The sequence below is a fragment of the Aethalodelphis obliquidens genome, unplaced genomic scaffold (genome assembly GCF_003676395.1).
Source record: "Aethalodelphis obliquidens isolate GAN/ISIS:26980383/991018 unplaced genomic scaffold, ASM367639v1 scaffold7, whole genome shotgun sequence".
Taxonomy (NCBI): Eukaryota; Metazoa; Chordata; class Mammalia; order Artiodactyla; family Delphinidae; genus Aethalodelphis; species Aethalodelphis obliquidens.
Window position 1 is genome coordinate 33,342,428 of NW_020837951.1, and position 10,322 is coordinate 33,352,749.

Here is a 10,322-nt window from a genome sequence, read left to right on the forward strand (position 1 = left end):
AACACAGGCAAAACATTCTCTGACATAAATCTGACCAATGTTTTCTTAGTTCAGATTCCCAAGGCAATAGAAATAAAAGCAAAAGCAAACAAATGGGACCTAATCAAACTTACAAGTTTCTGTACAGCAAAGAAAACCATAAACAAAATGAAAATACAACCAATAGACTGAGAGAAAATATTTGCAAATGATGCAGCCAACAAGGGCTTAATTTCCAAAATATGCAAACAGCTCATACAACTCAGTAACAAAAAAGCAAACAACCCAATCCAAAAATGGGCATAAGATCTAAATAGACATTTCTCCAAATAAGACATACAGATGGCCAAAAAATCACATGAAAAGATGCTCATCATCACAAATTATTAGAGAAATGCAAATCAAAACTACACTGAGGTACCACCTCACACCAGTCAGAATGCCCATCATTAAAAGGTCTATAAATAATAAATGCTGGAGAGGGTGTGGAGAAAAAGGGACCCTCCTACACTGTTGGTGGGAATGTAAATTGGTGCAGTATGGAGATTCCTCAAAACTAAAAATAGAGCTGCCATATGATTCAGCAATCCCACTCTTGGGCATACACCTGGACAAAACTATAATTTGATTATAGCTACATGCGAAAGAATTAAATTGGACTACTTTCCCACATCATGAACAAAAATAAATTCAAAATGGATTAAAGACTTAAATGTAAGACCTGAAACCTTAAAACTTCTAAAAGAAAACATAGGCAGTACGCTCTTTGACATCAGTCTTGGTAATATTTTTTTTGGATGTCTCCTTAGGCAAGGGAAACAAAAGCAAAGAAATAAACAAATGGGACTACATCAAACCAAAAGCCATTGCACAGTGAAGGAAACTATCAACAAAACGAAAAGGCTGCCTACTGAATGAGAGAAAATACTTGCAAACAATTTATATGATAAGGGGTTAATATCCAAAATACACAAAGAACTCATATGACTCAACATCAAAAATACAAACAACCCAATTAAAAAATGGGCAGAGGATGTAAACAGACATTTTTCCAAAGACAAACAGATGGCCAACAAGTATATGAAAAGATACTCAATATCACTAATCATCAGGGAAATGCAAATCAAAACCACAATGAGATATCACCTCACAGCCATCAGAATGGCTATTCTCAAAAAGATAACAAATAACAAGTGTTGGTGAGGATGTGGAGAAAAGAGAACCTTCATGCACTGTTGGTGGGAATGTAAATTGGTACAGCCACTATGGAAAACAGTATGGAGATTCCTCAGAAAATCAAAAATTGAACTACCATACAATCCAGCAAACACTAATTTGAAAAGATACGTGCACCCCTATGTTCATAGCAGCATTATTTACAATAGCCAAGATATGAAAGCAGCCTAAGTGACCAGCAATAGGTGAATGGAAAAAGAAGATGTGGCATATATACACAATGGAATATTACTCGGCCATAAAAAAGAATGAAATCTTGCCATATGTGACAACATGGATGGACCTAGAGGGCATTATGCTAAGCGAAAAAAAATTAGACAGAGAAAGGCAAATACTGTATAATTTCACTTATATGTGGAATCTAAAAAAACAAAATAGGGACTTCCCTGGCAGTCCAGTGGTTAAGACTCCATGCTTCCATTGCAGGAAGCATGGGTTCGATCCCTGTCAGGGAACTAAGATCCCACATGGCACGCAGTGCAGCCAAAAAAATAAAAAATAAACAAATGAGCAAACATAACAAAACAGAAACGGGGTCAGAGATACAGAGAACAAACAGGTGGTTGCCAGAGAGGAGGGGGTTGGGGGGAGGAGAGAAACAGGTGAGGGAGATTAAGAGGTACAGACTTCCAGCTGCAAAATAAATGAGTCACCAGTATGAAATGTACAGTGTGACAGATATAGTCAATAATTATTTAATATCTTTGTATGGTAACAAAGTGTAAATAGATTTATTGCAGTGATCATTTTGCAATGTATAAAAATATCTAATCACTATGCTGTGCACCAGGAACTAACAGTGTTGTAGGTCAATTATACTTCAAAAATAAACCATCACACAAACAAACTCATAAAAAAAAGAGATTAGATTTGTGGTTGCCAGAGGTGGGGTGTAGGGGGGGATTAGATAAAGGCAAAAGGTACAAACTTCCAGTTATAAGATAAATAAGTACTGGGGATAAAATGTACATGATAAAAGATAATTAACACTGCTGTATGTTATATATGAAAATTGAGAGAGTAAATCCTGAGTCCTCATCACAAGGAAAAAATATTTTTCTATTAAATTTTCTATTTAATTTTGTATCTACATGAGATAATGGATGTTCATTAAACTTACTGTGATAATCATTTCATGATATATCTAATTCAAATCACTATGCTGTACACCTTAAACTTATACAGTGCTGTATGTCGATTATATCTCAATAAAGCTGGGAGAACAAAATAATAAAATAAAATAATGTATTTGAAAATAAAATGTGTCAAATAAGCATTAATTCTTTGGGCTTACTATCAATTGAAAATGATATTACTCAAAAATAAATGTTAGAAATTATATGATGTTTTCCTGACCAGAAAACCTAAAATTTTTAAAACATACTTTAAATAAGACTGTACTCCTTCCTTAATAAGAGAAAACTGAAATTGTTCCATAGTAAGAGAAGTAAAAAACTCAACAATGAAGGTAACTCCAAATAACTTAAGGCATAATGTTCATTACTGCATGTAACAGACCTTTATATTGAACACAAGAAATACATGATTTTGTTGATAGAAAATCCGTTTCTCTTGCCTTCACTAAAAAAATGGGTTAAAGGATAATGTAAAATATATTGGTTTTAAAGATGTCAAATTACTAACCTGCCTGTTTGGGATATATTGTCGGGGGAAGGGGGTATTACTTGGTACCTCTTTTAAGCCCTTTAGCAAAAGAGCCTGGGGGATGCCCAATATACGCAAGAACAGTACACCACAAAGGCCACAAGGTGTCGCTTTCTGACCACCTCTAGCTTTGCAGCTGACACTATAATCCAAGGGGAAGGAGGGGAAGGTTGAGGGATGTTGACTATACTTTGATGTAATAACCAGAAGTATGTCCATTAAAATATACAACAATTAACGCATCTAGATTAACAAAAGTTTCCCTGTAATGTCCCTAAACCTAAAACTTAGATCTTTTCTCCCCTCTTCATTCTTTTCCCCGGAGCAATTCTGAGGGGTTTTTTTGTTTGTTTTTTTGCAGATTGTGGGATCCTAGTTTCCCGACCAGGGATGAAATTCGTGCCCCCTTCAGTGGAAGCGCGGAGTCCCAACCACTGGACCACCATGGAATTCCCACTCTGAGCATGTTAATATTACTGCAGATTAGGGACCCCCCAAATTTTTCATCATTACATTTTAGTCTTCACATTCAGTGGGATGCCCTGGGGAGGAATCATGGTCCCTATTTTACAGATGAGAAAAACAAAACCCAGAAAGGTTGTAATGGGCCAATGAAAATTCCATTGGCCAGGTTTCCTGATACCCACCAGCCCAGCTGGGACCTGTACACCCTGCCTCTCCCCCATCCCTCAGCCTGGAGGTGGCTGGAAGTAGGGTTTGACTATTTTGCTTTTTGGAAATTAACATTAAATATTTTGTATTAAACTGATATGAATTTGTAGCTATTTATGTTTATAAAATAAAGCTTCAGAGAGTTTTCATGGGTGCTCTAAGCCATTATGGGCTGTGCCTGGGATGGGTTTCCAAGGAAGCTCACTCTGTTAGGGGAGTGTATTAGTTTGCTAGGGTTGCCCTAACAAAACACAGCGCCTTAACAACAGAAATCAATTTTCTCACAATTCTGGAGGTTAGAAATCCAAGATCAAGGTGTCAACAGGGCTGGTTTCTTTTGAGGCCACTCTCCTTGGTTTGTAGATGGCTGTCTTCCCTGTGTCTTCAGATGGTCTTCCCTGTGTGTGTGTGTGTGTCCTAATCTCCTCTTCTTATAAAGACACAAGTCAAATTGGAGTAGGGCCCACTTTATGACCTCATTTCACCTTTTTCTTTTAACATCTTTATTGGATTATAAAAAAATATGGAACGCTTCACGAATTTGCATGTCATCCTTGCGCAGGGGCCGTGCTAATCTTCTCTGTATCATTCCAATTTTAGTATATGTGCTGCTGAAGCGAGCACTCATTTCACCTTAATTACCTCTTTAAAGGCCCTATCTCCAAATACAGTCACGTTCTGAGATACTGGGGGTTGGGACTTCAACATATGAATTTAGGGGAGATACAGTTCAACCTGTAACAGGGTGAAAATGTTGAAAAACCTGCAATACCCCTTACAACTCCTTACCCACAAGAATGACTGTGTTCTAGTCTGTCCCCCAAGGTCACACAGTTAATCATTGGTGCTAGAATTCTAATAATGCAGTCCATATGACACCAGTGACTAAGCACTCAGGCTGAATTTTGATATGTACAGCTTTTATTGTCTTCCAGCCTCCTGCACCAAATAGTTTATAATGGCAGCTTTTATTTCCCCTTTTACCCAATAGTTATTTAGAAAATTTATTGTTTTTATTTCTAAGGGTTAGATTGTTTGGTTGTTAACTTTTTTATTATTTTCAAATATTAATGACAAGGTACTTCCTGGCACAAAATCTTTTTGGAAACCAAAAATGTCTTTTTGACATGGAACATAATGTAAAAAGACTAAGTAATCCCTATTTAATTGACCCTACCTTATCATAGCATTCTGATCTCTGTATCTTTGTTTTCTGTGGCTGTTTTCTAGCAAATCTCACAAAGGCTAAAAGTGGTGTGTTAAAATCTCCAATTGCAATTACAGTATTTCCAAGTTTTCAATGGTGTGAATTCTACTATATAATCTTCCATCTTCTTTGTGGTTTACTGCCTTTTGCCTCGAGATCTACTTTATTGTTTTAATTATAGTTAATGTTTACTGAGCATTTACTGTGCCCCACACTCTGTGCTTACAGCTTCACACAAATTACTTTATTTAATTACCAAAATAACGCTGGGGATATTGATAGAAGTGTATTCAGGTTCTATGGAGATTGGAATTTATATAGTATTGAAGGCTTCCTTAGAAAAAAACACAATTATGAACACAAAGTTAGACATGAAGATGGATGCTTATTCAGAATAAGAAAATAAATATAACAAATTGAGCAGCCCCTGCAGGTGAGCTTAAGCTTCATTAACTTCACCTAAATCTGCCTCCAGAGACAGATGTTCTCCTTAGTTCCATGTTTATAGATGAGAAGACTGAGACCTTGGTTGTGTAAATCACTCAAGATTGCAGTGCTGTAAATGGACTGCACAGCCCTCGCCTTTATCCACTGCCTCTCATTGTTATCACTGAGAGTGGACCAGTGTCATGTATCAACTTGTTATGATTTCAAATCCATGTTTGGAAAGCTTGTTTTATACAAGTTGGCTGTGGTTTGAACTTGCTGTGAATAACTTCTTTTTGATGAAATTGTTTTGAAGTTGGATATTAGGACTTTCTGACAGAGCTTTTGCACCTGGAGTGGACAGGAGCATTACATCATTGATAGCAAGGTAATGGCAGTGGTATCCATCACATGACGGACTTTTAAATGATAAAAACCAAGAGGTTTGATCAGCAAGTCTAGGGTGTTCCATCTGGGCAAGGCTACTCTTTGCTGATCCAAATAGTCCCACGAAGCTCTTGAGACACTTGCTCCTAACCCTAGCCAGGCTAACTCTTGGTCAGCAGTGGTGCTAAACTGTGCTGCAGTCTCAGGAAGAGAAGAGATATCCGTTCCTGCCCTGGCAATACTAGCCCTCACAGGCAGTGGCGCAAGCCATGTGAGGGTCCCTGGAGTAATAACCTCTGGAGCAACCTTTGCCAACACTGGCACTGGGACCTAAGCCAGCAGCTGATACCCAACTTTTAGTTGGAAGGAATGAATCTACCGGGAACCAACTCATAGAAGGGTATACGTGAACTAAATTTGGACTTTATTGCTTTCATTGCCCCCTTTGTCTGGAACAACAGTATAAATTAATATATCATTGATTTTGTTATCGAAAATTCAGTCCTTGTCCCCAATGTTGAATAAAAATAACAAGGGCAAGGTTTTGAGGATAAAGAAAAGAGAAATTTATTGATATACCAGCAAATGAGGAGGGTAGCAGACTAACATCTTGAAAACTGCTGTCCTGCCTTCTGGGGAGAAAGCAGGCATATTTAAAGGAAAATCTTGGGGCTGGGGTTAAGAGGAACAAACAAAAACAACAAGAATGCCTGCCCACATTAATCAGTAACAAAGAATGTAAGTTTTAGTTCCCAGCAACGGAGGGAGAAGACAGGAAAAACAGTTTCACTTAGAAATCATGCATCAGGGACTTCTCTGGTGGTGCAGTGGCTGGGAATCTGCCTGCCAATGCAGGGGACACAGGCTCAAGCCCGGGTCCGGGAGGATCCCACATGCCACAGAGCAACTAGGCCCATGCGCCACAACTACTGAGCCTGTGCTCTAGAGCCTACGAGCCACAACTATTGAGGCTGTGTGCCACAACTACTGAAGCCCGCACGCCTAGAGCCCCTGCTTGTCGCAACTAGAGAAAGCCTGCGTGCAGCAACAAAGACCTAATGCAACCAAAAATAAAATAAAAAGAAATTTAAAAAAAAATGAAATTATGCATCCAACAGTTTTAGCCTTGTGGCCCTGTCAGTTATAACCTTCCATATCTACGGGAGTGAGGGCAACGAAGTCATCTGGCTACTTCCTGCTGAACTGGGGCAATGTTAAAATTGAGGAGGATTAGAAGAGAGAAGGTTCTGGGCTTTCACTTTAAAGAATTCTCTTGTCCCAAAAGATGCTCTAGAATCCTGCAAGATATGCAGAGAGGCTTTTTCTTTTTTTCTTTCTGGCTTGACATCACCTCTTCTTGTAATAGCACCTAGAGGCCCTAAGGTTGCAGTTGGCAATCAGGTTCTCAGTAGTACAGAAATGTGTCTGAAACCACATTCAGAATGGCCATCCAGCTCTACTTTGGACACCTGAACCAGTTACTCTACTTTGATTTTTAAATGTATTCTTTTTCTTACTGGTTAAAGCAGATGTACAATGCATATCTCTGACAGGTCACAAACAGGCTGTTCTAGTCTAAGTTAAATCATGTAAAAGCCAGAATAACTTCGCCATACCTCAATATGTGAACATTTATTCTATAATTTCCCCTTTTTGTTTGCAAATCTTTCGATAGAAAGCACTGATGATCAAAATATTTGTCACTTGATGCCAGGGTGGTTGCTGCCAGCCCTAGGTCCACCATGCCCCTCAGTGCTAGGCATACTCTTTGTGTGTGTGTGTGTGTGTGTGTGTGTGTGTGTATGCCTAATTATCCACATTGGAGGAAAACTAATCAAACATAGTGAACAAGCTCAGATGTATGCTAACGAAGAAACATTTTATAGGCTCGACACTTTATCAGTTATACCAAATTGTCATTCGAACATTGTATATGTGCTTTTAGCAGTATACTCAAAGCAAGCAGTGACACGTCATGAATAGTTATACTCTTGACGATAACTTCACTAAAGAATTTTCTTTCCATCCTGAACATTGGAGTTAAAAGTATGGTTAGAAGTAAAACAGTAACTTTGCATTTTGATAGGAAGACAAACATTTGGTAAACAGTTCAATTAAATTAGTTGGATGGGGACTTCCATGGTGGTCCAGTGGTTAAGAATCTGCCTTCCAATGCAGGGGATGAGGGTTCGATCCCTGGTCGGGGAACTAATATCCCACCTGCTGTGGGGCAACTAAGCCCACACGCTGCAACTACTGAACCCGCGTGCCACTAGAGAGAACCTGCACGCCACAACCCTAGAGAAGCCCGCGTGCTGCAACGAAGAGCCCACGCACCACAACAAAAAATCCCGCATGCCACACTAAGACCCAAAGCAGCCAAAAATAAATAAATAAACAAATATTTTTAAAATAATAATAAATAAATTAGTTGGATGGTTCTTACAGGCCTGGTCCAGATTTTTGGGTCAGCTGCCTACCACTACTGTTATCTTCTTCTCATCCTGGTATGGGTGTCATTTGTGGTCAGCAGTCTTTTCTATAGACAGTCCAATGCAGAGGCCCTTCTTAAGTGGAAAACATGAAGAGTCAATTTCCTTCAGGGACTTCCCTGGTGGTCCAGTGGCTAAGACTCCATGCTACCAATGCAGGGGGAATTAGATTCCACATGCTAATTCAGGGAATTAGATTCCACATGCTGCAACTAAGAGTTCACGTGCCACAACTAAAGATCCTGCATGCTGCAACTAAAAGATCCCACATGCCACAACTAAAGATTCCGCAAGCCGCAACTAAAAGATCCCACGTCGCAATTAAAGATCCCACATGCCGCAACTAAAAGATCCCACATGCCGCCACTAAAGATCCTGCATGCTGCAACAAAGATCCCACATGCCACAACCAAGACCCAGTGCAGCCAAATAAATAAATAAAAGAGTCAATTTCTTTCAATTTTGCTGCACATACGCTAGTTAAAGAGTACCTGATAAGGGTCCTTTTGTCTAATTTGGAGACAGTCCTTTAAATGATGTCTTTTCCAGGTGCATAATCTCCTAGTTGCAAGTCACAGGGCATCTGATCTTCATCCAAAGACAGATTACTGTAACTTGCTTTAGAAACAAGCTTAGAATATTATTTTAATAATTCAATTAAACTTTACAATAATGTAACATAGTAACAAGGATCCATCTTGGACGTAGAGAATAAATACAAAACCTCAGTAAATACAAAACTTCAATATCCAAAGGTATATTACTGAAACATAATTTTTCTCTCTAACTTATCCTCATTTCTACTAAATCTAGCCAAATTAACATATTACTGACCAGGGGATTTTTGCTGAAACTAACGCCCATGCCTGGCAATTTGTTACATAAGTGAATATTCAAACACCCGCGTCTGAGTAAATATCAGCAACTTTTTTTGCACTTAATGTATTTATTTGAAACTTTGTATACGTCTTACTAAAGCATTCTAATATTTCGTTAGAGTGTGATAGGCAGTATAGCAGGCACCTCTCTGCAAGGGAACAGAACATCTATTACAAATATACCGTGTTTCATTGCGCTTTCCCCTGGAAGAGCAGACTCTACAATTCCCAGCAGCATTTTTTTTTAGTCCTGTGGGTATTATTTCCTCTAGAATATGTTCTTTTATTTCACCTGATAGTCGACAAGGTGGATCTGTGTGGGGGGCTTGAAGGACCAGGTGTAGGACTACCACTACATTCACCAGAATGGTCAGTTACCCATTCTCTAACTACTGCTAACAAAAACTGCTTGTAAGTCATTTTACTCTGTGCAATAAAGCTACAATAAATTTTAAATGCATTGAATAAACCGCAATTACTCAAATAGAAACCCACTTTCTTAAACCATTTTCGAGTTTTCCAGAGGATACTGAAGTTTGCCAGATAGTGATTAGATCAATCAACTTTCATATATTTATTATACTCTTATATACAAGTGGGCTTAGTTATCTGATGGCCAGTCCTCCTGCATTCCTTTCCTGTAGATGCTATGGAGGTGTCTTGAATAGTTGTCACCATGAGGACTAGCCTCTTGTCTTTCCATATAAGAAGAATCACTTTCCCTTCCGTAAGAATGTCATTTCTCCCCGCTGTAGATTTTTAGATTTCTCCTTTAATTGGTTTAGTAGACCACGATTCTCTCTTATTTCAGATGTGAGCACACTGTTGTAATAACTGTCTTGGTAAATATGGTGCCATGAACCAAGATAAGGTTGTAGGACCAACAATATTGTTTCTTGCAGTTTCTTTCCTTCACCCACGTAAATCTCCAGGCTGCATGTATATCCAATTTCACTTTCACTAACCATCCTAACCAAAATTCTGTATTTTGTAAGTTTTCCAGGATTACAGGTTTTGAATCTGAGTTGTCCTCTCCACCTTATCATTGCCTCATCAAGTGATAGCTCTTGTTTGGGCACATAGAACAACTGAAATTTTGGCAGAAAATAATCCAAAAGAGGTTTAACTTTGAAATTCTGTCTGCAGGAAGTGGAGTTTCTGAGTTATCGTTAAAGTGAAGAAATGTCATTATTTGTTCAAACCTTCTTCTCGTCATAATCTTTGGAAAGATAGGTGTTTCAAGTAAGAGATCAGTCGACCAATGTTCTTCCCAGTGTGACTGACTTTCTTTCTTTTTTTTTTCAGAATTAAATTTTATTTCACTTTGATAGAAACCGTGAAAAAGATTTACATTTTCCCACGTTACAGCACAACATGTCA

General features: G+C 38.5%; 1 non-coding gene across 1 annotated transcript; it reads right to left on the minus strand.

The window, feature by feature from the left end:
* Nucleotides 1-4,069: 4,069 nt before the first annotated feature.
* LOC113620267 (U6 spliceosomal RNA) lies at nt 4,070-4,176 on the minus strand. Its single transcript, XR_003432714.1, has one exon. It is a non-coding gene; the product is annotated as a U6 spliceosomal RNA (small nuclear RNA).
* Between the last annotated feature and the right edge of the window lie 6,146 nt (nt 4,177-10,322).